The sequence below is a fragment of the Pongo abelii genome, chromosome 2 (assembly GCF_028885655.2).
Source record: "Pongo abelii isolate AG06213 chromosome 2, NHGRI_mPonAbe1-v2.0_pri, whole genome shotgun sequence".
NCBI classification, from domain to species: Eukaryota; Metazoa; Chordata; class Mammalia; order Primates; family Hominidae; genus Pongo; species Pongo abelii.
Window position 1 is genome coordinate 67,756,146 of NC_085928.1, and position 22,348 is coordinate 67,778,493.

The window sequence follows — 22,348 nt, forward strand, 5'->3', positions numbered from 1 at the left end:
TCTAAATAGTGCTGCTGAGAACATTTGTATACATGCCTTCAGGTGCACATGTGAATGCACTTCTGTTCAGTGGTTCTTCTTCCACACTTACCGATTTCATGATAAAAAGCCATGCATTTTTAGGCCAAGACTCACTTGCAGAATTGTCTTTCTAATACCTAGGAGTGGGATTGCAGGTCCTGGGGAGGTGTGTGTTGAACTTTGGTAGATATGCCAGCAGCCCATTTAAGAGCTCTGAGTCTCCATTACTAAGAAGCCAAACCTGCCTCTTTCAACAAGAAGGGGCTCTGAGGCCGAAGGTGACATGCACAGGGCTCTGGCTCCACATCCACGGTGCTAAGGGAGGGTCTGCAACCCTTTGACTCAGAGGGTTCAAAGGCAATTTAATTCCTCATCTGACAGCCCTGATCCTTAACCTATTAAAATATTTACCCATTGCTACTCTTGTTGATACTGCATTCTATACAGGCATCTTTACTTACATTAAAAAAAAAAGTTTTTTAGCACCTGCCTTTGCTGAGGAGTGGGTGGCCAAGATGACAGTTGGACATGTTGCCGGGCCCCTTTCCCAATGGCCTTGGCAGTCAGGGAACTGTGAAGGCCTAAGGGTCTGCTGTCTAGACCAGGGGGTCAGCAAACTTCCTTGGAAGAAGACCAGGTAGTAAATATGTTAGGGCTTGCAGGCCGTAAGATCTCTGTTGCAACTATTCAACTCTGCTGTGTAATCCACAAGATAATATATAAGCAAGTGAGCATGGCAGTGTTCTAAGAAGACTTTAGTCACAAAAACAGGTTGTGGGGCTGCAGACTTGGCTGATAATTCATAGTTTGCTGACCCCTGGTCTAGACTGTCCTCAAAGTGTAATCCATGGACCATCAGCTGCACCGGCCTCACCTGGGAACTTACTATTATGCAGAATCTCGGCCCTTCATCTCCAATCTGTTTAATTAGAATCTGCATTTAACAAAACCCCAGGAAACTCACCTGCACATTAAAGTTGCAGAAGCACTGGCCTATGGCAGAATTTTCCCTAGTGTCAGATTCTACCACTAGAGGGCCAGGAGAGGATTCCGGGTGAGACCTGGACCTGGCACTAGATGACACAGACTGGCAAACGTGGAAAGTGACCTCCTCTTCAATTCACACCTAATCCTTCTGCTCACATGAAAAAGAAAGTCTCACCATGGTGCTGCCATGAATTTAACACCCCTCCAATCCTTGCTAATCTCCTTTTTCAATAAAGACAGAGCTGGCCTCAGCTTCCTTCCTGAAACGGAGTCTGGCTAGAATTTAATAACATTGCTCTTTGTTTGTTATGTTTGTTGTATTTATTTTAACAATTTCTATTTTGGCAAGAAATACTGGCTTTCTATTTGTAGTGGCAGTGGTGGAATGTTTCCTTTTAAATAAGTTTATTGTAGCTTAAAAGTAGGGATTTATTTAAAGAAAGATATTAAGTCAATGACAATCTGAGTACGTGCAGTCCTGGCAAAATTCCTAAACAGTGGCATGAACGTTTCAAAAAAACCTTTTTGATGTGGCGTGTGAGTCACGGAAACTTAAAAAATACGGTCAGGGGATGTGCAGAGAGTGGCTCACCTGGATTCCAGCTGTCACTCAAACATGTGATTCTGGGCAAGTCACTTTCCCTCTTGGACTTTCTGTTTGTTCAGCTGGATTGTTACAGGGGTGGTACAGGACAATGGTCCCAGTCCTGGGACCCCAGTGATCCCTGGATCTTCCTGTGGAGGTGCCTCTGGGAGACAGTTACGTGTGAGTGATATTTCCTTGTGTGATACAGTTTCCCCCATGCAATTAAACTCCTATTGCCCACCCTGGTAGCTGGCTTAATCATGCACCCTACTTTGAGGGGCATGATTTGAGGGGCTCAAGGGTATCTATCTTGAATTCAACTAGTACAGTTGCACTTTTATAAGCTGGACTTCTACTGATTATTTTGAAATAATTTTTGTGTGGCTAAAGATAAAACCTGGAAGTCACTGGCCTTAGGATGTCAAAGGGCTATTGATTATTTTGATCCAATTTTTGCATGGCTAAAGATAAAACCTAGAAGTCATTGGCCTTAGGATGTCAAAGGGCTACTGATTATTTCGATACAATTTTTATTTGGCTAAAGATAAAACCTAGAAGTCACTGGCCTTAGGATGTCAAAGGGCCATCTGACTCATTCAATTCAGATCTAGAGTGTGACTCCATCCTAAATTCCTTTGCTTGCAGGAGATGGAATCTGAGCTGAAACCACCTGAAACATCAAATGAAATTTATCGACTTGCACAGCTAAAATGCCAGGAGTATATCTTGTCAGCATGGCTGGATCCATCCCCGCCCCCCCGCCTCCATTTCTCAGCTCTGCTTCCCTGAGAGTTGGCTTCATTCTCCCCACGTGTTGACAGCATGGCTGTCAGCAGTTCTAGACAAACACCCTTATCCTCTCAAGAGGAAAGACTCTTTCATTCCCAGCCTTTCCGGCAAATTCCTAGGGCTGGTTCTCATGGGGCTAACTTGGCCCACAGACTCATTCCTGAGCCAGTCATTGTGGTCAGAGGTATTTGTCTTTTTCTGGCTAAGATTGAGTCACATCCACCCCATTTCCACGGAACCAGGGGTGGAATTAACCCACCTGAACCACATGCCGGGTACTGCCAGCTATTATACTCAACCCTTTGTGTGTATGAACTCATTTAATCCACACGAGACCCCATGTGGGTGGTCCCATCCTTGCTGCCCATCATATAAAGACTGGAGGCTCAGTGAAGTGAAGTACTTGCCCTAGGTTGCCCAGGCAGGATTCAGATCCACACACTCTTAACTATAGTCTCGACCATGATACTATCCTGTGTCCTGTTAGGACTGAATTTGGAGAAGTAATTTCCTACCCCCGTGCCCAATTGAGGGTTGTAACTAGGTCAGGGAAAATGGTTGCTGAACAGGCAAAACCTTTATATATGTCCAGTCACCACTTGAAAGAGTTTGAACTTAGTGTAGGAGTCCTGGAGAAGGATGTGATTGGATCTGAGTCTTAGAAAGTTCCTTCTAGAAGACATATTGTTGGTGACCAAAGCTTCTGTTAGAGTGTGTCTGGATCTCAGCTTCTGAAGGAGGTTACTGTTTGGTCTTTCCCAGAAGCATACCCTGAGATGAGGACTTGAGTGCAGGCAGTTTATTTGGGAGATGCAGGGAACCTGGGTAGGGAAGTGAGATTGGGAAGGGAAGGCAGCCAATGTAGGGTGTACGATTGAGCCAGCTACCAGGGTGGGCAACCAGAGTTTAATTGCCTGGAGGAAACTCTAGGAAATAGCGTAGCACATGCACCTCAGAATTATCCTACTTAAGGAGAGAGGGAGCTGGGGTATTTGTACACCAACTCCTACCAGCCATCAGTTGAGGGCTGCTTCTCAGGGTGTTAGTTTCTCAGTCTTCTGGACTAGTGATCACTTGGGCACAACAGCCTTCTGGGGTTGTAGAAAAGCCCCCAGGCACAGAGGTGCAGGCAATGGTGGTGGAAGGTCGGCCAGACCAGCTGGGAAAGGTAAAGTCTAGAGATACGAGTGGCACACTGCATCTCCTTTAGTGGGAAACGGGTGGGCACTGCAAAGGTAGCTTATGCCTGATGGGGCTGTGCCAGTGAGAATTACCCTGAGACCTTATTCATTTTCTGGGATTTTCACCTTCCAAGAGTAGTGGGTAGTGGAATCCAGAGGCAAGAATCCTGGCCTTGGAGTCAGAAGGCCCCAGTTCCTGTAGGACTTCCTAGCTGGGTCTCAGTCTCTTCCTTTCTCTCATGGGCACAGCCGTGAATACTCAAGAGAGGTGTTGAGAGGCGGAAGGAGTTTGTGCACTCAAGACCTAGCATGGAGTGGCTGTCCCATTAAGGCTCATGGCATCCAAACATCTCTATCTTAGGAAATCCAGAAGCAGCAAACGCTCGCTCTGCTCTCATTACTTGCCATGAGAGTGGCAGCTAATCACAATATCATTATTTAGGAGAAAAAAATGGATTCAGCATTTTTATCCCAAACGGAAGCTATTGACATTCCTAGAATAGTTCTGGGAGAGGGAAAGCCCACCGTTAAATGCTCCTTCAGAAACAATTGGCAATCAGTGGGCCAGGCACAGGGCCAGCGCTGAGGTCCTTACTGGTCCTCTCTGATAAGGGGAATGAAGCACTCCAAAGGAGGCATGGCTGGGGGCAGGCGGGCACCAGGACAGGAATTGAAATCTTAATGGGAGAGAAACCTGCAGAGCCCTTGGATTTCTGCTTGTCTGCCCCAGGCTGATGGGGACTGGGGAGAGATTGGTAGGTGGGAGAAGAGAGGACCACGGGGTGTTTCTGCACCTGTTTCCTTCCCACCCCTTTCGTCCCTTCCCCCTCCCCTCCTCTCTCTACTTCCAGTTTTAACTTTCATTCACTCTTCCCCCACTCTCTCTCCTTTATTTTCTTATTTTGTTCTCTTTCATTTTCCCTCTTTAAAAATACTAATTACAGGCCAGACATGGTGGTTCATGCCTATAATCCAAGCAAGGTGGGGGCATTGGTTGAGTTTAGGAGTTTGAGACCAGCCTGGGCAAAGTAGCAAGACCCCACCCCATCTCTGCAAAATGTTTTATAAGAATTAGCTGGGTGTGGTGGCGCACACATGTAGTCCTAGCTACTCAGGAGGCTGTGGGGAGGGCATCATTTGAGTCCAGGAGTTTGAGGCTGTGGTGAGCTGGGATTACGCCACTGCACTCCAGCCTGGGCAAGAGAGCGAAACTCTGTCTCTAAAACAAACAAACAAACAACAACAACAAAAAACAAAGTTAGACTGGGTGTGGTGGCTCATGCCTGTAATCTTTGTACTTTGGGAGACTGAGGCAGGTGGATCCCTTGAGGCCAGGAGTTTGAGACCAGCCTGGTCAACATGGCAAAACCCTGTCTCTACTACTTAGCCAGGCGTGGTGGTGCATGCCTGTAATTTCAGCTACTCAGGTGGCTGAGGCATGAGAATCACTTGAATCCAGGAGGTGGAAGTTGCAGTGAGCCGAGATCACACCACTGCACTCTAGCCTGGGCGGCAGAGTGAGACTTTGTCTCAAATAATAATAATAATAATAAAAATTATGCAAGCATTTCAGGCATTTACTCCTTGTAAACTATTACAACATTTAAGACAGTTCTTTTTGATCATCACACGTAATCATCGCTCACTCCTCGTCCCTCCTCTGATAGAACCACCATGAACTGTTTACGGCATGTCCTTCCAGGCTTGGTTCTTTCCACTCGATTTCATCTATATGTACCTAGAAAACACATGCTGGTGGGTTTTTTGTGTTTGTGTGTGTTGACATTATAAAAATGGCATCATACTATGCTGTCATTAGGCCACTTGTTTTTCTCACTCAATAGTTTCGGTGATATTGCACTTTGCCATGCAATAAACAGATTTCTTCATTTTTTTTCTTTGAACTGCTGTGAGTATTCCAAAGTGCAGCCTAGAGGGGCCATATGCACTTCCCCATTGATGGTTATTCAGGCATTTTCAATTCTTTGCCATTGCAGACTGGGTTGCAGGGGACTCTTGTTTACAGAACTTCTCTCCTTCCCTTTCCCTTTATCCTTTCTTCCCCAGGCCCCGCCAGTTTTCACTGTGTTCTTTTTACAAAACAAGATCCCTTGGAGATACACCTCTTTTTTTTTTTTTGAGACGGAATTTTGCTCTTGTTGTCCAGGCTGGAGTTCAATGGCGCGATCTTGGCTCACTGCAACCTCTGCCTCCCGGGTTCAAGTGATTCTTCTGCCTCAGCCTCCCAAGTAGCTGGGATTACAGGCGTGCACCACCAGGCCCAGCTAGTTTTTTGTATATTTTAAGTAGAGACATATGGACCAGGCTGGTCTTGAACTCCTGACTTCAGGTGATCCATCTCCCTCAGCCTGCCAGAGTGCTGGGATTACAGGCATGAGACACCATGCCTGGCTGATACACCTCTTTTAATACAATCTCAGCTGCTCATGCAGACCGAGATGGGTGACGTGTCTCCATGAGATTGCATACTCCATCTCACAGAGAGGCAGTTGTGCTTGCAACCAGGTCTGCCTGGACACGGCTGCCCCATTTCTCTGGCAGGTTTGGGGCCTGCTTTCCTTGTGGTAGATTCCTTCCATCTCAGACAGAGTGGGGAAGCCTGCAATCTTCAGAACACATAACTGAGCTCTTCCTCTTCAGAGAACAGAGGAGAAATAAATGCCTCTCATTCTTTTGGGGTGAGCCTGCCAGTCATCATGATTTCTGGGTCAGACTCAGTTCCCAGGGGGCCACAGGCACAAGTCCCTTTCTTCAGCAGTGGGGAGAAGGTCAGTGCTTTGAGGGAGGGAGTGTGGTATAGCCCACAGCCCTGTTTACAGAACCACGCTCTGTCTCCAGGCACAGGAATGTGATGCCGGAGCCCTGGTGAGCAGAGAGAGGAAGAGGGCGCAGGCTGAGGGGAGGTGGGGGAGGGGCTGTTTATCACTGGCACAGTAGCTACCTGCTTTTCACTTTAAAAAGCACTAGGATTGGGAGGGCGTGCAGTGGGGGCTGGCACAGGAGACGGGAGAGAGCCAGGCATGAACTTGGCTTCTGCTAGCAGCTGCGGCTCTGACAGGTTTAGGGCTGTTTGATGAAGTGTGCGTCCCTTATTTGCATGCATTTGGAAGAGGAGGAGGAAGAAGAAAAGAGGAGAAGGCAAAGGAGAGCCGGGATGGTAAGAATCCTGACATCTAACGACGTTGTTTGTGCCATGGGCCATTTTAGCATGCTGGTATATAGCTCTTTCTGAGAAAAATTCTTTTAAATGCATAAAATACAATATACCGGATAACAAAGGAACATGGTTATCAAAATACCTTAAAAATCAAAATTGTTACACATACAAATATGTACGATTCCATCAATGTGTTAAACAAGATCTAACATTGGATCTAGTCACTACTGTGATTTCAAAGTCTTGGTGAATGTAAACGATATTGAAAAGATTGCTGTAACAACTGCAAGGTGATAGGAAAACACGTGATTGCTACTGGCTGCAGAGTCATAGGTACAGCTAACACCATTGTGGCTTGCTATCTTTATTCCTACTGTAAGGAAATGGATGAGAATAAAGCTGTAATGTTTTCTCCATGCAAGTTCATGGACCTCCTGAGTTCTCTTTGCACCATGGCAGGCCAGAAACTCCTGAGCTGGGCTGTTAGAGGAAGAGGCTACGGTGGAAGCTGAAGAGGTCTCTTCCACAGGGGTCTGCATGAGGCCCTGGGCCCAGGGGGCTCTGCCCAGCCCCACAGGTGTGAAAGAGAGGAGCCCTTTCTTGTCCCCAGGTATGCTTGGCTACAGCATCAGTCCAGCATCTTGAGAGACAGCTGAGGACAGCATCTTGAGCCCAGGCATCAGCAGGGACAGCAAATGTAGATGCTGGAGAGATAGAGGGTGGCAGCTGCCACAGGCAACTGGTGCTGCCAGGCTGGTTGGTGAGCACCTAGGAGATGTCTCTTGGGGCTTCCCAGACATATTTGGGTGAAATTTTCAGGTCAATCTGGGGCCTGCACTCTAGTGAAATGTGAATTATGACTGTTATGAGGGCTTCTGTTACGAGGGGAGGAGACATAATAGTAACACTTGGTGTTTGTATAATATTTTATAGTGTAAAAATGACTCATGTTTCTCAAGATACATCAATGGTAATCCCCAAATTCACAGATGAGGAGGTTGCGGGCCTCCTCAGGTTGAGGGACAGGGATTTGTTCAAGGTCACATGGTTAATGAATGATGGGGCCAACTCAAGTCTTGAACTCTTAGTCCAGCATAAAAAGTGGAAGAGATGAGCCTGAGAAGAGAAACTAAGGAGGGACCACTGGATACCTTGAGCATGAGACTGAGGTATGAGGACCTTGCTCTGGTGCCCATGGGAAGCTAACTAGGTTTTCTGAGCAGGGGATTGACTTGGAAGCTTTGGGAAAATTAATCTGGTGATGGTGTGTGTATGGGTTGGATGGGAAGAGTGACTGGGGACTAAGAGGCATCCAGGAGGTGCCTACTATTATCCAGAGAGAAACAATGACATCGTGACAAAAAACTTTGAGAACAAACTCCATGCAATGAACCCCTGACTCTCCACCTGGAAGGGCCACATGGACATCTGGTGGTGTCTACTCCCAGGGCCGTCCCATACACTATGAGTGCATGTCATTCCCCACACAGGTGTCTGACCCGGGGGTGGGGGGAATGTGGGCTGAAATCCCGTCTGTGCTCCACTGGCCAAGCCAAAGCATGGGGCTACGTCCACCCAGAGGGGTGCCGTTCTAATTTACATGAAGGTTCACTATATGCAAGTGCAGCCCTGTATATTGCCCTTTCTTTCAGCGAGAGCACCCCAAATTTCCTCAGGAGTACCACCCCTTTACCCTGTCCAGGTCACGCAGTTTAGGTGGGGCTCGACTCACCTCCAGTGCTAGAGATGGGCACATGACCCAAGCCTGGCCAATCAGGAGAACGTCATCTCTTCCACCACAGTGATTGGTTCAGGGAGGAGCACATGACCCAAGCTGGTCCAATCAGAATAAATCCTGGAACTCTTGATGCTGACAGCCATGTTTCCCCCATAAAAGAGTGTTTAGTGAGTCCTAATGATATCATTTGAGTCCCTGGATCCAGCCATGTCTGATACCTCCCTGGGACTTTCATGTGACCTGGTAAGTCCTTCTGACCTAGATAATGTTTAGCTTACAGCAGTTGGCATTGGAATTTTGTTGCTTGCAACCTATCAGAAGGGTCACCCAGGTCACAGGAAACCAATCTATAGCCCGCAGGCCAAATTCTGCCTACCACCTGTTTGTAGTAAGGTTTTACTGGAACACGGCCATGCCCATTTGCTCACATACTGTCTATGGCTGTAGAGCAGAATTAAGCAGTTGTGACAGAGACCATAAGACCCCCAAAGCCTAAATATTTACTATATGGCATCTTACCAAAAAAACTCATTGATCCCTGACCTAGATTAATGTCTTTCTTTATTAAGGTGGAAATTGGGGCCCAGAGAAGGGTTTCCCTAAAGTTGGGGCACAGCCAGAACTAGAAACCTGGTTTTCCGACTCCCAGCCTAGAGCCCTTTGTGCAGTCTCTTTTTATCTCTCAGACACTACCCCTAAATGTCCATGGGTCCCCTAGGGGTGTTTGATTCACGTGGCAGTTGGATCCCTCTGCTAGTCTGAGGCAAAATTCTTTTCTGCAGCCTCCTTGTGATACACCCAGGAGATGCAGGAGTGGGGAAATTGAAATCCATAAATAACCAAGCCTCACATTCCAGCCAGTCCAGCCTGCCTCCCCGAAGGACCTGCTAACTGGAGCTGGAGCTGACATAGAGGACAACTGTCCCATTTGGGACCCTATCCAAACCCCACAGATGCTCTCCTGGCCATGGTGCCTGGGACCAGAGGAAGGCCCTGTTGTAAAATGCTTTTTCCATCCTCTGAGACTTGTCCATCTTAAGGGGGCCAAGAGGTGTTCGGGAACCTACCTCAGGGGTCGGGGCTGGGAGAGCTCAGAGACATGAAGGATGGGCAATCAGAAAAGGCTCCCTGGAGGAGGTGGCCTGGGGTATTCAAAGATGGAATAAAAACGTTCTTGAAACTCTTTGCTCCCTTGCTGAAACCCTGTCCTCCCCCAGCTGCCTAAAATCCAGCCACATGAGTGTGCCCTGAATATGCCAAGCCCATTCCTCCGTCTGCCAGCCATGCCCTCCTCTCAGAGCTTTGCACGGATGGGATGGCTCCCTTCATCGTTTGGGTCTCTGCACGCTTGTCACTGCCAGCCTTCCCTGACCACTTTTCTGACAGCTGCTGCCCAGTCTGAGTCACTCTCCATCCTGCCTTCCATTTTCGTTTTCTTATAACGCTGGCCTCTGGGATAGTAATACCTGGCCTGGGGTGGGGGAGATCAAGGATCTTTGTTAAGTGATTAGCCAGGGATGCGGCAGTTAACAGGGAACTTGGAATTCAGCAGTGGAGATGCGGTTGCCTTGTGGAGTGAGGGGTGCTATTGCACTGTTGGGTGGGGTAGGGAACTACGGGGTCCCTGTTGTGGAAAGACTTTGCTGAGTTGGTCAGGAGTTGGGCAGGGAAAGCAGGAAGGAGAAGGAAAGGGGCTCCTGGTAGGGGACCAGGGAGTAAGGAGTGCAGCGGATGTGAGGTGTGAGGAGGGAAGAGAGGAGGGAGCATAGAGTGCCAAGGCTGGAGAGGTGCGCAGGCCTCATAGAGCATGTGTGAGGCTGAGTCTCATCCCAAGGGGGATGGGGCACCAGGGCAGGTGGTGGTTGAGATGGGACTTGATAAAATCACCCACAGCTCAGAAGGCTGTTTTTAAGGATGTGTTAGGGGCTGGAGTCAGGGCCAAAGGGAGGTCTATCTGAGGGAGGATCTCTCCCTGGGTGAGGAGTGAGTGTTGCCAGAGAAGAAGACACAGTGACCTGGACTGCTTGCTCTCCCTCCCTCAACATCCACATCTAGGGCTCCTGTCCTGCCACAGCCCCTCCAGGCCGTTGGTCCGGCCGGCTTCCTGGAGGAGGTGACCTGAGCAGCCTGGACCCATTGAAAAAGGCTGAACAGGGAGGCCTTAGTAGAAGCCCTCGTTTAGCTGTAAGTGGGCTGTGTGAGGTTGGGCACCTCTCTGAGTCTCAGTTTCTTCATCTGTCAAATGGGAACAACAGAAGTCCCTGTCTGCCGGGTTTCATGACAGGTCAATGAGACGTGTCAAGTGCTGGCACAAGGACCAGCACCCAAGGAGTGGCGATTCAGTGATTATTAGGGGCTGGCTTTTTCCCACCGGAGGCCCATTTAAGGAAGGTGGGGACAGATTAGGAGGAGAGAAAAGTTGCTGGAGATTTGGGGGAGTCTAAGGCATTAAGAGATGTATCTTTTGGGGAGGCTTAAGGCTGACCTGTCTCCTACGGGGCTTCTAACCCTCAGGGCAGCTCTTAGAAGGACAGTCCTGAAACTGGGAGGGGGATCCCATCTTCAGAGTTGGTAGCTAAGGACAGAAGCTGTGCGTTTTGGTCCTGCTGCCATTCCTTTGCAACCATAGTGTGCAGGCCAGGTGGAGACAGCCACCTTGTGGAAGGTGACAGATGGCCACAAATGAGGGGTGAATGAACCTGCTAAATCATCAGTTGGGAAATTGAGCATCTCACCTTCCAACTGCGAGAGCCTCTTCCTTGTGGAAGGGAGCGTATGCTCGGGTGTGAATGTGGGGGGCGTTCGGTGTATATACAGACGGGTTCAGACAGTGCTGCGATGAGGGTGAGGATACACACACGCACTGCCTTCCCGCATTCTTCCCATCACACGTGCTCTGGCACCTGTCCATTGGTCCACGGGCTTTTGCACACAGTGATCACACATTTATGTAATCCAGAAACACCAGCCTATATGTGTTCGCACCCAGAAGCAAGACACCCCAAAGGGCAGATTTGCACACTGGCTCTTTTTCACTTGGACCCACATGCAAGGGAGAAGTCAAGGAAGCCGTGTGCTTTTCCTCATGGAATCACAGGGGTGTAGCCTGTGTCCTTGTTCACAGGTATTTCCTGGCCTTCCCCAAGAGAGGATTTCACTTCCCATCCTGTTGCAGTCAGGCTCGGCTGTGTGTCCACTCTGGCCATAGAATAGGGTGGAAGAGCGAGGTGTCACTTCTGCACAGGAGCCTTAAAAACCAGTTCATGGCTCCTTCATGCTCTTTTCCCTCTGCTACAGTGACCTGCAGTGTTCCAGCTAGAGGCTGCCCATTTACTCTAGGTCCTGGGATGCAGCTGACAGAGAGCAGAGCCATAGGTGATCTGCAAATTAACCAGTAGATGCTGAGAAGTAAATCTGTGCTGCTGTGAGCCATTGAGACTGGGGGCAATTTGCAACTGCAGCATCACCAGCCTTAGCTGACTGAAACAACACCCCCCTACTACTGCTGGGTTCACACACACCACCTACAGACTTACATCGGTCTCACACCCTTTACACACACCCACACACTCAAGTACACTCACACTGGGCATGTGCACACACACATGCTTCCCCTGGGCTCACAGACACACTCCTGCTGGACTCATGCACACACACAGGCTCACACTAGGTACACACAACCACATTCCCCTGAGCTCATACACACCCTCACACTCTCATACACACACTGGGCACACACACTGGGCACACACACACACTCCCCTGGGCTCATGCACTTTCCCCAGCACACTCCAGGTGAGTCTGACGTGCAGTGCCTCCAGCCTCTGATCGGGACCAGGGAGGAGTGGGGACAGCATGAGGTGGGAAGCAGATGTTGGCTCTCTGGTGGAAATGCAGTTGAATCATTTCATCAGAAGGGGCTTTTATGTTGTCAAAGGACACAGACCTCAACCTTGGCTGAGTGGGCAGTTTTCTGAGAACAAGGAACCTTTCCTGGGGAGTCAGCAGTTGGAAAACTTGGCTTTGAGCCTCCCGTGGCTGTGTGACCCATGACTGTCCTTGGTCTGCTCCTCTCTGGAGACAAGAGTGACTTTGAATCCAGGAAGGGAGGCAGGTCAAATGCGAATAACAATGAACAGCCCAAATGCAACCTTTGCTCCTCCTGGAAGGCACTCACTGCATGCCCAGTGCTCAGTTTGTGAGTCTGGTTCATGGAATCCTCCCAGCAGACCTCTGCGGAGGTGTTTGGGTTAAAGTCCCCTCAACAGATGTTGGTGGGTGGCTCCCAGGCTGCAAGACCTGTGCTGGATGTGGACGTGGTGATCCCATCCTGATCCCCTCCACAGACACACCTGACTAGACCCTATGACAGGAGGAGGCAGGCATGATGTTGGGATGGAGGGATGTAGGCATCCCGCCACATCCTGGGGGAGTTTGGGAAGACTCACCTCTGGCAGGACTTCTTTAGCTGAGCTTCCAGACACTGGTGAGGGATGGGCTTTGATGCCAGGAAGACCTGGATCCAAGTCCCAACTCCTTTACTTTCTGGCTGTGGGACCTTGGGGAAAGGACTTAACTTGACTGGACCTCAGTTTCCTCATCTGTAAAATGGGTATAATCATTGCTATCATCATGGTTGGGTTGTTGTGAGGATGAAATGAGAAGATACTCAGAGCAGGCTCAGGCAGGGCCAGTCGGTGCCTCTTTACTTGAAGGCTCACTTTGATGCTTCTTCTTCCAGGAAGTGTTCCTTGATCTCCTCTTCTTGCATACTCACAGAGCACTTTGTATCTGATTCAAGCATCTGTTCACATTCTGGCATAAATTATAGTCCACTCATGCATAAATTTGTTCAGCATTTTGTTAAGCACCTTCTCTGTACCAGGCTCTAGGCTGGGGGCTGTGGTGTGGAGTTGAACAAGGCGAGATTGAAACCCTCCCAGAAATGACCTCCCGTTGACCTGTAATCAACCTGAGGGCTGTGGCTACACTGTGTTCACCTTCCTGTCCTTCCTTCAGCCTGCACAGTGTCAAGAGGAACAGAATAGGAAGGGCTCAGGCCTCAGTTGAGCCCAGGCTTGGTTACATTCTTGCTAAGTGGCCTTGAGAAAGCCCCTCCTCCTCCCTGAGCCTCAGTTTCTCCATCTGCAAAATGGCAGGCATTGGAACAGATCCTCTCCAAATGCCACTGGGCCCTGTCACTCAAGAGCTACCAAGAATGAGTCTGTCCTCACTGGAGGCCTAGAGCCCACCCACTATGCTCACCTCCCCCAGGCTCTGAGGGTGCCCTGCCAAGGGGAGTGAGGGAAAGGTTCATGCTGGAGCTCTCAGGAGGCCGCCCTTTATTCGGAGTGGCTTTAATTAGCATCTGCGGGCTGATCAGAGTCTGAGTATTAATGAGCCATTGAGTCACAGCCAGTTTTCCAGTGTGCTGTGTTTTTGATGAATTAATCACTTCTGACAGCTCCAAAAGCCAACTCTGTGCTCACCCCAAGCAAAGCTGGGGTGCCATTGGCTGTGCCATCCAGGGCCTAGGTTGACCAAGCTGCCCACGCACCCCCTACCCCATCAGCATGTCTAGCAGCCCAGCCTGGGCCCTTGGCCTCCTCCATCTGGATCCAGCCTCTCTCTCCATCCCACCCATCACTTTTCCTTTCTCCCCAATCCACTCCCATAGCACTGCCAAGTCACTCGGCCTCCTCGCTGGAATGGCAGCCTCTCTCCTTACTCCTGCCCTCCAATGGGAGGAAATAACCTCTCCAATCTTCTGAGTAACAATGTGAGGAAAATCATATGCTCTCAGCAGCGGACCTCCCCCAAGGGAGAGACCTGTTTTATTTGGATGAATGCTTGTATACTTTTTGGGGGAGACGAGGGGTAAGATCTCCAGTGGGAATGCCGGACTAATTACCATTTGAGGGATGCACATTGAGGGCAGAGTGGAATTGCTCCAGCAGTAGAGGGGATTTTTAGAGACTGCATAGTAAGAAAAAAGAAGAGACATGGGCACACTATGCCTCCTTCTGCCGTGGCCTTCTGGAAATTCCAGGGCTGCACCATGTCCTTTCAGATCCCTGGGCCTTTGCCCAAGCTCTTCCCTCCACCTGGAATGCCCAGGCTTGTCTTCTTGGTTTGAGAAAACTCCTAATTATGCTTCAAAAACCCAGCTCCAATGTCTACTCTACCTTCTACAGTGAGCTCTTTCTGAGTTTTCACTCAACTTTCAAAAGATTGCCTCTGAGGCACTTATAATCTTGTTCTGGATCTGTTGGTGTACACATCTGCCTCCTCTGGTAGCCTGGCTGAGAGCTCCAGAGGGCAGGTACCTTGTCTTGTGCACCATTGTGGCCCCAGGGTCAGACACTAGCATGTCATGGAGGGGTGTTTAGGGAATGGTGGGGAATAAATGGAATTAGTCAAATCCCGTGGGAGATCGAAGGGACGTCCTTTGGGAATAGTTGAAAATGTTCACCCTGGATTTCACTTGCGTGTGCCTCCTGGCCTAGAGCCCCATGTGGGCAGGGCTGAGGTTTGCATCCTCTTGGGTTCCACAGCATGGCTCAGCTCATGGATGGTGGGTGAGTGGAGAAACCAGGGCACATGGAGCTGAGTGATGCCAGGTGGCTGAACCAGAGGGGAGCTCAGGGGGCTAAAAAGAGGAAGAGCCCTGGCTCCTTCACCTTGTATCTTTCCCTCTCCAGGCTCCATCACTCCCTCAGGCACAGAGCCTGGGATGCAGCTATCTCAGGGTGTCCATTCTTGACCCTGCCAAGAAATGGGGCACAGAACATGCCCCCCATCAGACTGTTGCATGTAGGCAGAATCAGCATTAGAACACACAGCCCCAGCTCCATCACTTTTGCACTCTGTGTCTTTGGGCAGGTGCCTTAACCCTCTCTGAGCCTCATTTTCCACATCTGCAAAATAGGCCTATTGATAGGAATTACTTTGTAGGGCTGTTGAATGGATTAAATGAACTAATGAATAGAATAGAAAGTATTCAGTAATGTGTCCTGCCCCTAGTTGATGTTCATACAAGGGTCTTCCGTTTCTTTTATTCTTTTCCCTTTCCTTCCTTCATTTTTCTCTCCCTTCACCTCCTGTCTTCCTTCCTTTCTAACTTCCCAATTTACAACACAAAGGCAGAGAGAGACAGAGGAGGAGGAGGAGAAAAAAAATGCTTGATTCAAAATGCTCTGATGGGGGGTAGATTTCAGCATCTGTCAGCCACATTTTTGACCAGTACCCCTAAGGTGTCTTCATAGGCAGCTGTGAGTCTCCCCCACTTCAGAGCAGGGGAGCCTTAATCTCTGTGTTATTATTTCAGAAACTGTGTGCTGTTTTTGAGTAAGAGTGTCATGGCCTGGGCTCTGCAGCCCAGGGGCTGGAGGAGGATGAGAAGGACTCCCTGGGATGGCCCGAGGCCTCTTGAAAGCAGCACTCTGAGGGACAACTGTTGTCACAAGGCTTCTGATCATCTTCTGCACGGGGCTTGCTTTCATGTCTGTGATCACAGCTGCTCCCTGGGGCTGTGCTGGCAGGGCGGAAACACAGGGGTGGAGGGGCAGCTGCAGACACAGCCAAGACCAGCATCTCCCGCCAGGCCCAGCTGCTGTCTGCTGGGCTTGAATTCCACCCTTTGCAGTGTGGGTTTCACCAGCTTCCCTTTAAAGTCTTGCCCCTTGTCTCTCCATTAAAGTAAGTGGCTCAGACTCATCTGTAAGAAGGTACAAGGACACTCATTGATTCTTTCATTCACTCGCTCATTCATTAATTCACCCATTACTTTATTTTCCTCTCAACCTGGTAGCCAGAGTGACTCTGTTCAATGCAAGTCAGACCACGTTGCTCCTCTGCTCCGAATCCACTTCACTCAGAGTAGAAATCAGAGTCCCTGTAGTGACCTGTATGACCCGGCCCCCATCTCCTGAGATGACCAGCTCCTAATCTCGGCCACACAGTCCTCCTGGCTTCCTGTTCTGGACACCCTGGGGGCAGACTCTTTTTTTTTTTTTTTTTGAGACAGAGTCTCGCTCTGTTGCCCAGGATGGAGTGCAGTGGCATGATCTCAGCTCACTGCAACCTCCATCTCCTGGGTTCAAGCAATTCTTGTGCCTCAGCCTCCTCAGTAGCTGGGATCACAGGCGTGCACTACCACTCCCGGCTAATTTTGCTATTTTTAGTAGAGATGCGATTTCACCATGTTGGGCAGGCTGGTCTCAAGCAATCTGCCAGCCTTGGCCTCCCAAAGTGCTAGGATTACAGGCGTGGGCCACCATGCCCAGCCCTGGGCAGACTCTTGCTTCAGCATTTTGTACTTGCTGTTCCCTCTACCTGGGACTCGGTGCCCTCACGTAGCCACATGGATCCCTTCTCTTCTCACCTCCTTCGAGTCTTGGCTTCAATGCTGTCATCTTTGGGAACCCTTTTTTGAATTCTCTACCTCTATTGAATTCTATTGAATTCTCTACCTCTCCCCACCCCAGTATTCCCTGTCCCCTGCCCCCTTCTCTGTAGCATTTATTGCATTTTAAAATCCCACACATTTTATTTATCCATTTTATTTATTGTTTGTCTTCTTCTCCTAGAATTTAAGCTATATTAGTGCAGGAATTTTTATTTCTTGCCTATTAGTGATGAGACCTTGGGAAAGTTAAGTCACCTCTATGGCTCCGTTTCATCATCTGTAAAATGCAGACAGCAGTTCTCACAATCTCACAGCTCTGTTGCCGGGGCTATAAAGGGCAGACCTGCAGACACAGCCTAAGCGCACATGCATCATGGGAGGCTCCAGCCTGCTGATGGGTGATTAATTGATTAATGGTGCATATCAGGTGATGGTGGTGTGGGTAGCTCACCCTGCAATGCCCTGCACCCCTCCACCCAAGGGCTTTCTCTTGGCTGTGCAGGGGAGGCTGGACATGCGGGAGCTTCTCAGCCCTGGTGGCAGCTCTTGAACAGTGAGGGAGAGGGACAGAAGTGAAGGATGAGTACCCAGCTTGCTGCCCTTCTGTGGGATGGCCCCAAGGTGGGGTCTGTGTAGGAGGGATTGAGACCCCATTGCCACTGGTGGTAGCCTGCTCTGAAATAGGCTATTTACTTCCTTTCCTTCTCCTCCTCCCTGCCCCACTAGTGCTTCCTCCTAAATTAACTGCTCGCTTGTCTCAAGGTCTGTTTCTGGGAGAATCCAACCCTGAAGACAGGTGGATTCTTGGGTGAGCACTTCATGGGGAGCATGCACCATCCCTTCCCCACCAGCTTGGCCAAGCTTCTCCAGCCAACAGCTCTCTCTGTGGTTTTCTTAAAAGTGCCCTTGCGGTTTTCCTGCGAAATTCTACCTGGACAACATGGGAGAGGACGAATTAATGAAAGTAGTGGAGCATTTTCTTCCTTCCAACTAGAACTGTCATAGGCCTGGCGAGTGTTTATTTGGCTGAATCAAAAGACTACTAAGAGGAAAATGTCTTGTGTGTGGGGATAGCAGGGGGATTTTTCCATAGAATCCTCAGGCCATATGTGGTGCGGGGAGGGACTTTGAAATACATTTGGCCTGAAATACAGGAAGAGCTCCACTGCCTCCTGAACTACCTTATGGACTCAAGTGTTCATTCATTCATTTATTCATCATACTTTTATGAGCCTCCACCCCATCTGTCAGGGTCCAAGGTTGCATCGGGGAGCAGGACAGACATGGCCCTGGGACAACATGGCCACCCCAAGGGCTGTGGTAGCTCCAGGCTGCAGGAGTCTAGGAGTCTCTTGGACTGGGGCTCTGGAGAAGGGAACTGAGCCCACCCTCCTAGGGTCCCTAGCACTCCTCTTGGCCATGGCAGCATCAATCACTGTTTGCACCCTTGGTTGGTGGTGTTGGTACCATCTTGGCCACATCGTGGAGGTCCTTTTATACCTCCTGGTCTTGCAAGTTTCCCTAATTACCTACTTGAAAGTGCAATAGAGCTGTGACATGATTTGCTCATCCAAGTGGGGAGAGAAACCAAGTCCTGGCTTCTGCCTTGTTATGTAACAGAGCCTGTGTTCCCAGAAGAGAATCAAGGGTATAGAGAACCAAGCCTGAGAGATAAATTTCCAGTGAGAGTCAGAGAGTGGCCCAGAGCCCATGGGCTGGAAACAAGAGGTCTTTAGGGACAATTTAGGTTCCAAACCTCACTCCCTACAGGTCTTTTGTTCTTTGCACTCCACCAAACCACCTGTTTGTCTTACAGTGGGGCACATGTGTGTGCATGTGTGCATGCACATGTGTGTGTTGGGAGGGGTGTGGCAGTGTAGGATAATGGTTCAGAGCTTTGGGCCTTTGCAGCTAGGTAGCCAATAGTAACAGTGAACCTCTGCCCAGTACTGATCATGTACCAGGGACTGTGTTGAGTGTGCTACATGTGGGATTTTATTTAATCTTCCCATCAGCTCCACAAGAGAGTATATTAGGCAGGGTCCTGGTGGGAAATATAAGACGCACACACAGGAGGAAATTGAGGAGCATTTAACAAGAGGATGATGAGGTGTCTGAGGTCAGCAAGCATGGATTTAAGTGGACCAAGGGAAGGAGATGTTTGGAGCATTGCAAAAGTGGTCGTAGCTCTAGGAGAGGGCTGCCTGACACAGCTGTGGCTTCCACACAGACTTCCATGCAGGGATGGAGCTGTTGCTTCCATGCAGGGACAGAGATGTGGCCAAGTTTCTGTGACCCAGCAGGGAAGGAGCAGGGGAAACACATTCCCCTGGGGAGTGGGTAGCATGTCCTTGGATCCAAGCACCCACTCCTCCTGCTCTCCTGTCCCCTGCCAGGGCCTCCCATCAGCTGAACCCAACTATACACATCAGAAGACAAAGGAGCCTGTCGATGTAGCCCTTATAAGCCTCCTTCACGCACCATACAGTGTGTGGAGAAGAGTGGAGAGCAGGCCGAAAAGGGGAAACAGCATCTCCGGGAGAGGGAGGTGTATTATTCTTCTCTTGCAGGACTGGTTATGTGATTTGAGGGGCCCAGTGCAAAATGAAAATGCTGGTCCCCTTGTTTAAAAATTGCTAAGAATTTCAAGACAGTGATTGCAGAGCATAGTGTGCATAAACTAAGTCACATACTCATGGAGCCTGCCTTATTTCCATGTTACAGATGAGGAAACTGAGGAATAGAGAGGTAAGGCACTTCTCAAAGACAGTATGAGTCCTGGCTCTGCCCCTTTCTAGCTGTGGAGCCCAGACAAATCACTTTACTAACACACAGGAGGGCCTCAGGTACTGTGGAGTCCTTGCTAAGAAGGAGGGGAGCAACCAGGGCCAGGACCACGCCTTTGGAAGCTGTCCAAGGTGCTGATACCACATTGCTCCCAGGGCCCTACACATCTCATGGATGCGGAAGTTGGCGGGAACTTTTGACATAACCTGCTCCCATTCCCAGTCTGTTTCTGGGCTCATATGAACATCAGAGCAAGTGTTATTATCTGGAGCTTGAGAAGTGATGTGCTGAGTTCGAAATAACACAGGAATGAGAATCATTCTGTTTCTTCCTCTATAAAATGGGGATAATGATGGTACCCACCTAACAGTCTCATGAGGAGGACTTAAAAAATGTATGTATAGTCATGGTAAACTCCCAGCACACAGTGAGTCTAGAGAAGGGTTGCTTTACTCTGATTAGTTCATGCCTCTCCCCAGTCTCTCTGAACACACCCATCAGAATGGTACAAATATCAGGCAGTCAATGCCTGCCATGATTTGAGAGATGACTTTGAGAGATTGTTTTTCAATTCCCAGGGCCCCCTAGGTGTCCTTACCAGTCACGTATGACTTCGAATGAGCTCTCATCTTACCTTGACAACCCAGAGAACAGACCCTTCTTTGGGGTGGGAAGGTGGATAAGCAGCTTAGAGGATGGGAGTACGCTTTGTGAACTACTTTTTTTTTTTTTTTTTTGCCAAGAACAAATCCTGGCTGCCTTCCCAGCAGGTGCTCAGTAAGTACACATCAAAGGGATGGATTGGAGAAATGCCAAGATGAACATCACTGCCTTGAAGACAGGCATGCATTTTACATAAAATAACATCTCCAGAAGCACTTATACAATAATACCTCCAAATACACAGGCATTTCCTACCCTCTTCTCCTCTCCCTTCTGTGCTGGTAGCCCCCAACTTCCTGGCTGGTGTTGCTCTCTCCACTGGAAACCCTGAAGGCCCCATAGTTCATATTCATCTCCCACATTGGGTTAGGAATATTGGCCCATTTATTCCCTGATTATGCTAATTAACTCGTTTTTTTCTGTCTCTCTTTTTTTTTTTTTTTAAGGAGACAATTATTACCTTCAGTTTGACAGTTTCTAGCTCCATTAGCAGTCACAGCTGCCAGCATCATGGTGCTGATTAGTTACCTTGAATTGCTCGGAGAAAGGCAATTATTGTCAGAGTGCATCTCCAGCCTTTCTTGCAGTGGAAGTGATGGGTCACTGGGCTCTGTAGTTTCCACAGTGAGCTGGAGTCTAGGGAGGTGAGGCCCCAGCTGGCAAAATCACCAACTCTGACTGTGGTCTAGGCAAAGGCAATTAGGTTGGAGCAGGATGGATGAAGATCCAGACAGCTGAGGCTGCTGCTCTCAGATTCAATGAGCCATGGGGACAGGAAACAAGCGATGTCAGGGGCAATTCTCACTGCTCATCTAGCGCTCCATGTGGACCAAGTGCCTAGGTGAAGCTGATGGGCCCCTCTTCTCGCATGGGCATCACTTTCCATGGCTCTGAAACATTCTGTGCCCAGGGCCCATGGTTTCTCCTAACACTTGGCTCCTGGGTTCTGCAAACTCATGGCAAACTATTCCCACAGCCCACAGCATTTCTTTTTTCCTTTTGGTTTTATATATTTTTTAAATATCTCTTTTTTATTTAAGAGAGAAGGTCTTACTCTGTCACCCAGGCTGGAGGGTAGTGGCGTGATCACAGCCAGTGCACTGCAACCTCAAATTCCTGGGCTTGAGTGATCCTCCCACCCCAGCCTCCTGAGTAGCTGGGACTATAGGTGCACACCACCATGCCTGACTAATTTTTCAAAAATTATTTTTTGTAGAGACAGGGCCTGATTATGTTGCCCAGGCTGGTCTTGAACTCCAGGCAGTCCTCCCACCTAAGCCTCCCAAAGTGTTGGGATTACAGGTATGAGCCACTTTGTCCACCCTAATTTTTAAAAAAGTTTTTGATAAACATTTTTTCTTTTTTATATTGTCATCGAATAGGTAGGCTCGTGACTTATTAATAATTCACGGGAATGACTTCATTTACCTTTGACAGTTCCATAATGCTTCTGACAGTTATACACTTTATTTTTGTCTCTGAGGGTGGGAGGGGCTCAGGCACCCACCCAGAGCTGCCTTCCCCAATGTTCTGCTTATGAGCGGTGGGTGCACCTGTGGCAGGGCAAAGGGGAGGCCCCCAGGAACTCACCTTCCACCTTGCATCAAGGACAAGGGGCTGACCAGCGCCACCAAAGGGACAGTAATGGGGGAAGGTGGGAGTCTGGGTCCATAGTCTCTGACTCCCATTTCATGTCATCTTAGCCCCTATCTATAATCATAGTCCTTCTTTAGAGCCACTTTCTCTGTGCCAGATGCTGGGCTTTATAAAAGCATTTTGTGCTCATTTTCCCCCCTGACACCCAGTAGAATCCTGAGGAGGAGAAATCAATGGCCCATTTTACAGACTAGGATGCTGAAACTTAGAGATATCAAGGCCCTTTCCCAAAGCCTGTGAGTAATGGATCCAGGATTTGAATTTCAAGTCTACATACACCCCCCCTCCCCTGCCACACTCCACTACCCCATCTATAGAGTGGGGTCTCAATCCCTACCTCCTGGTTGTGGGGACA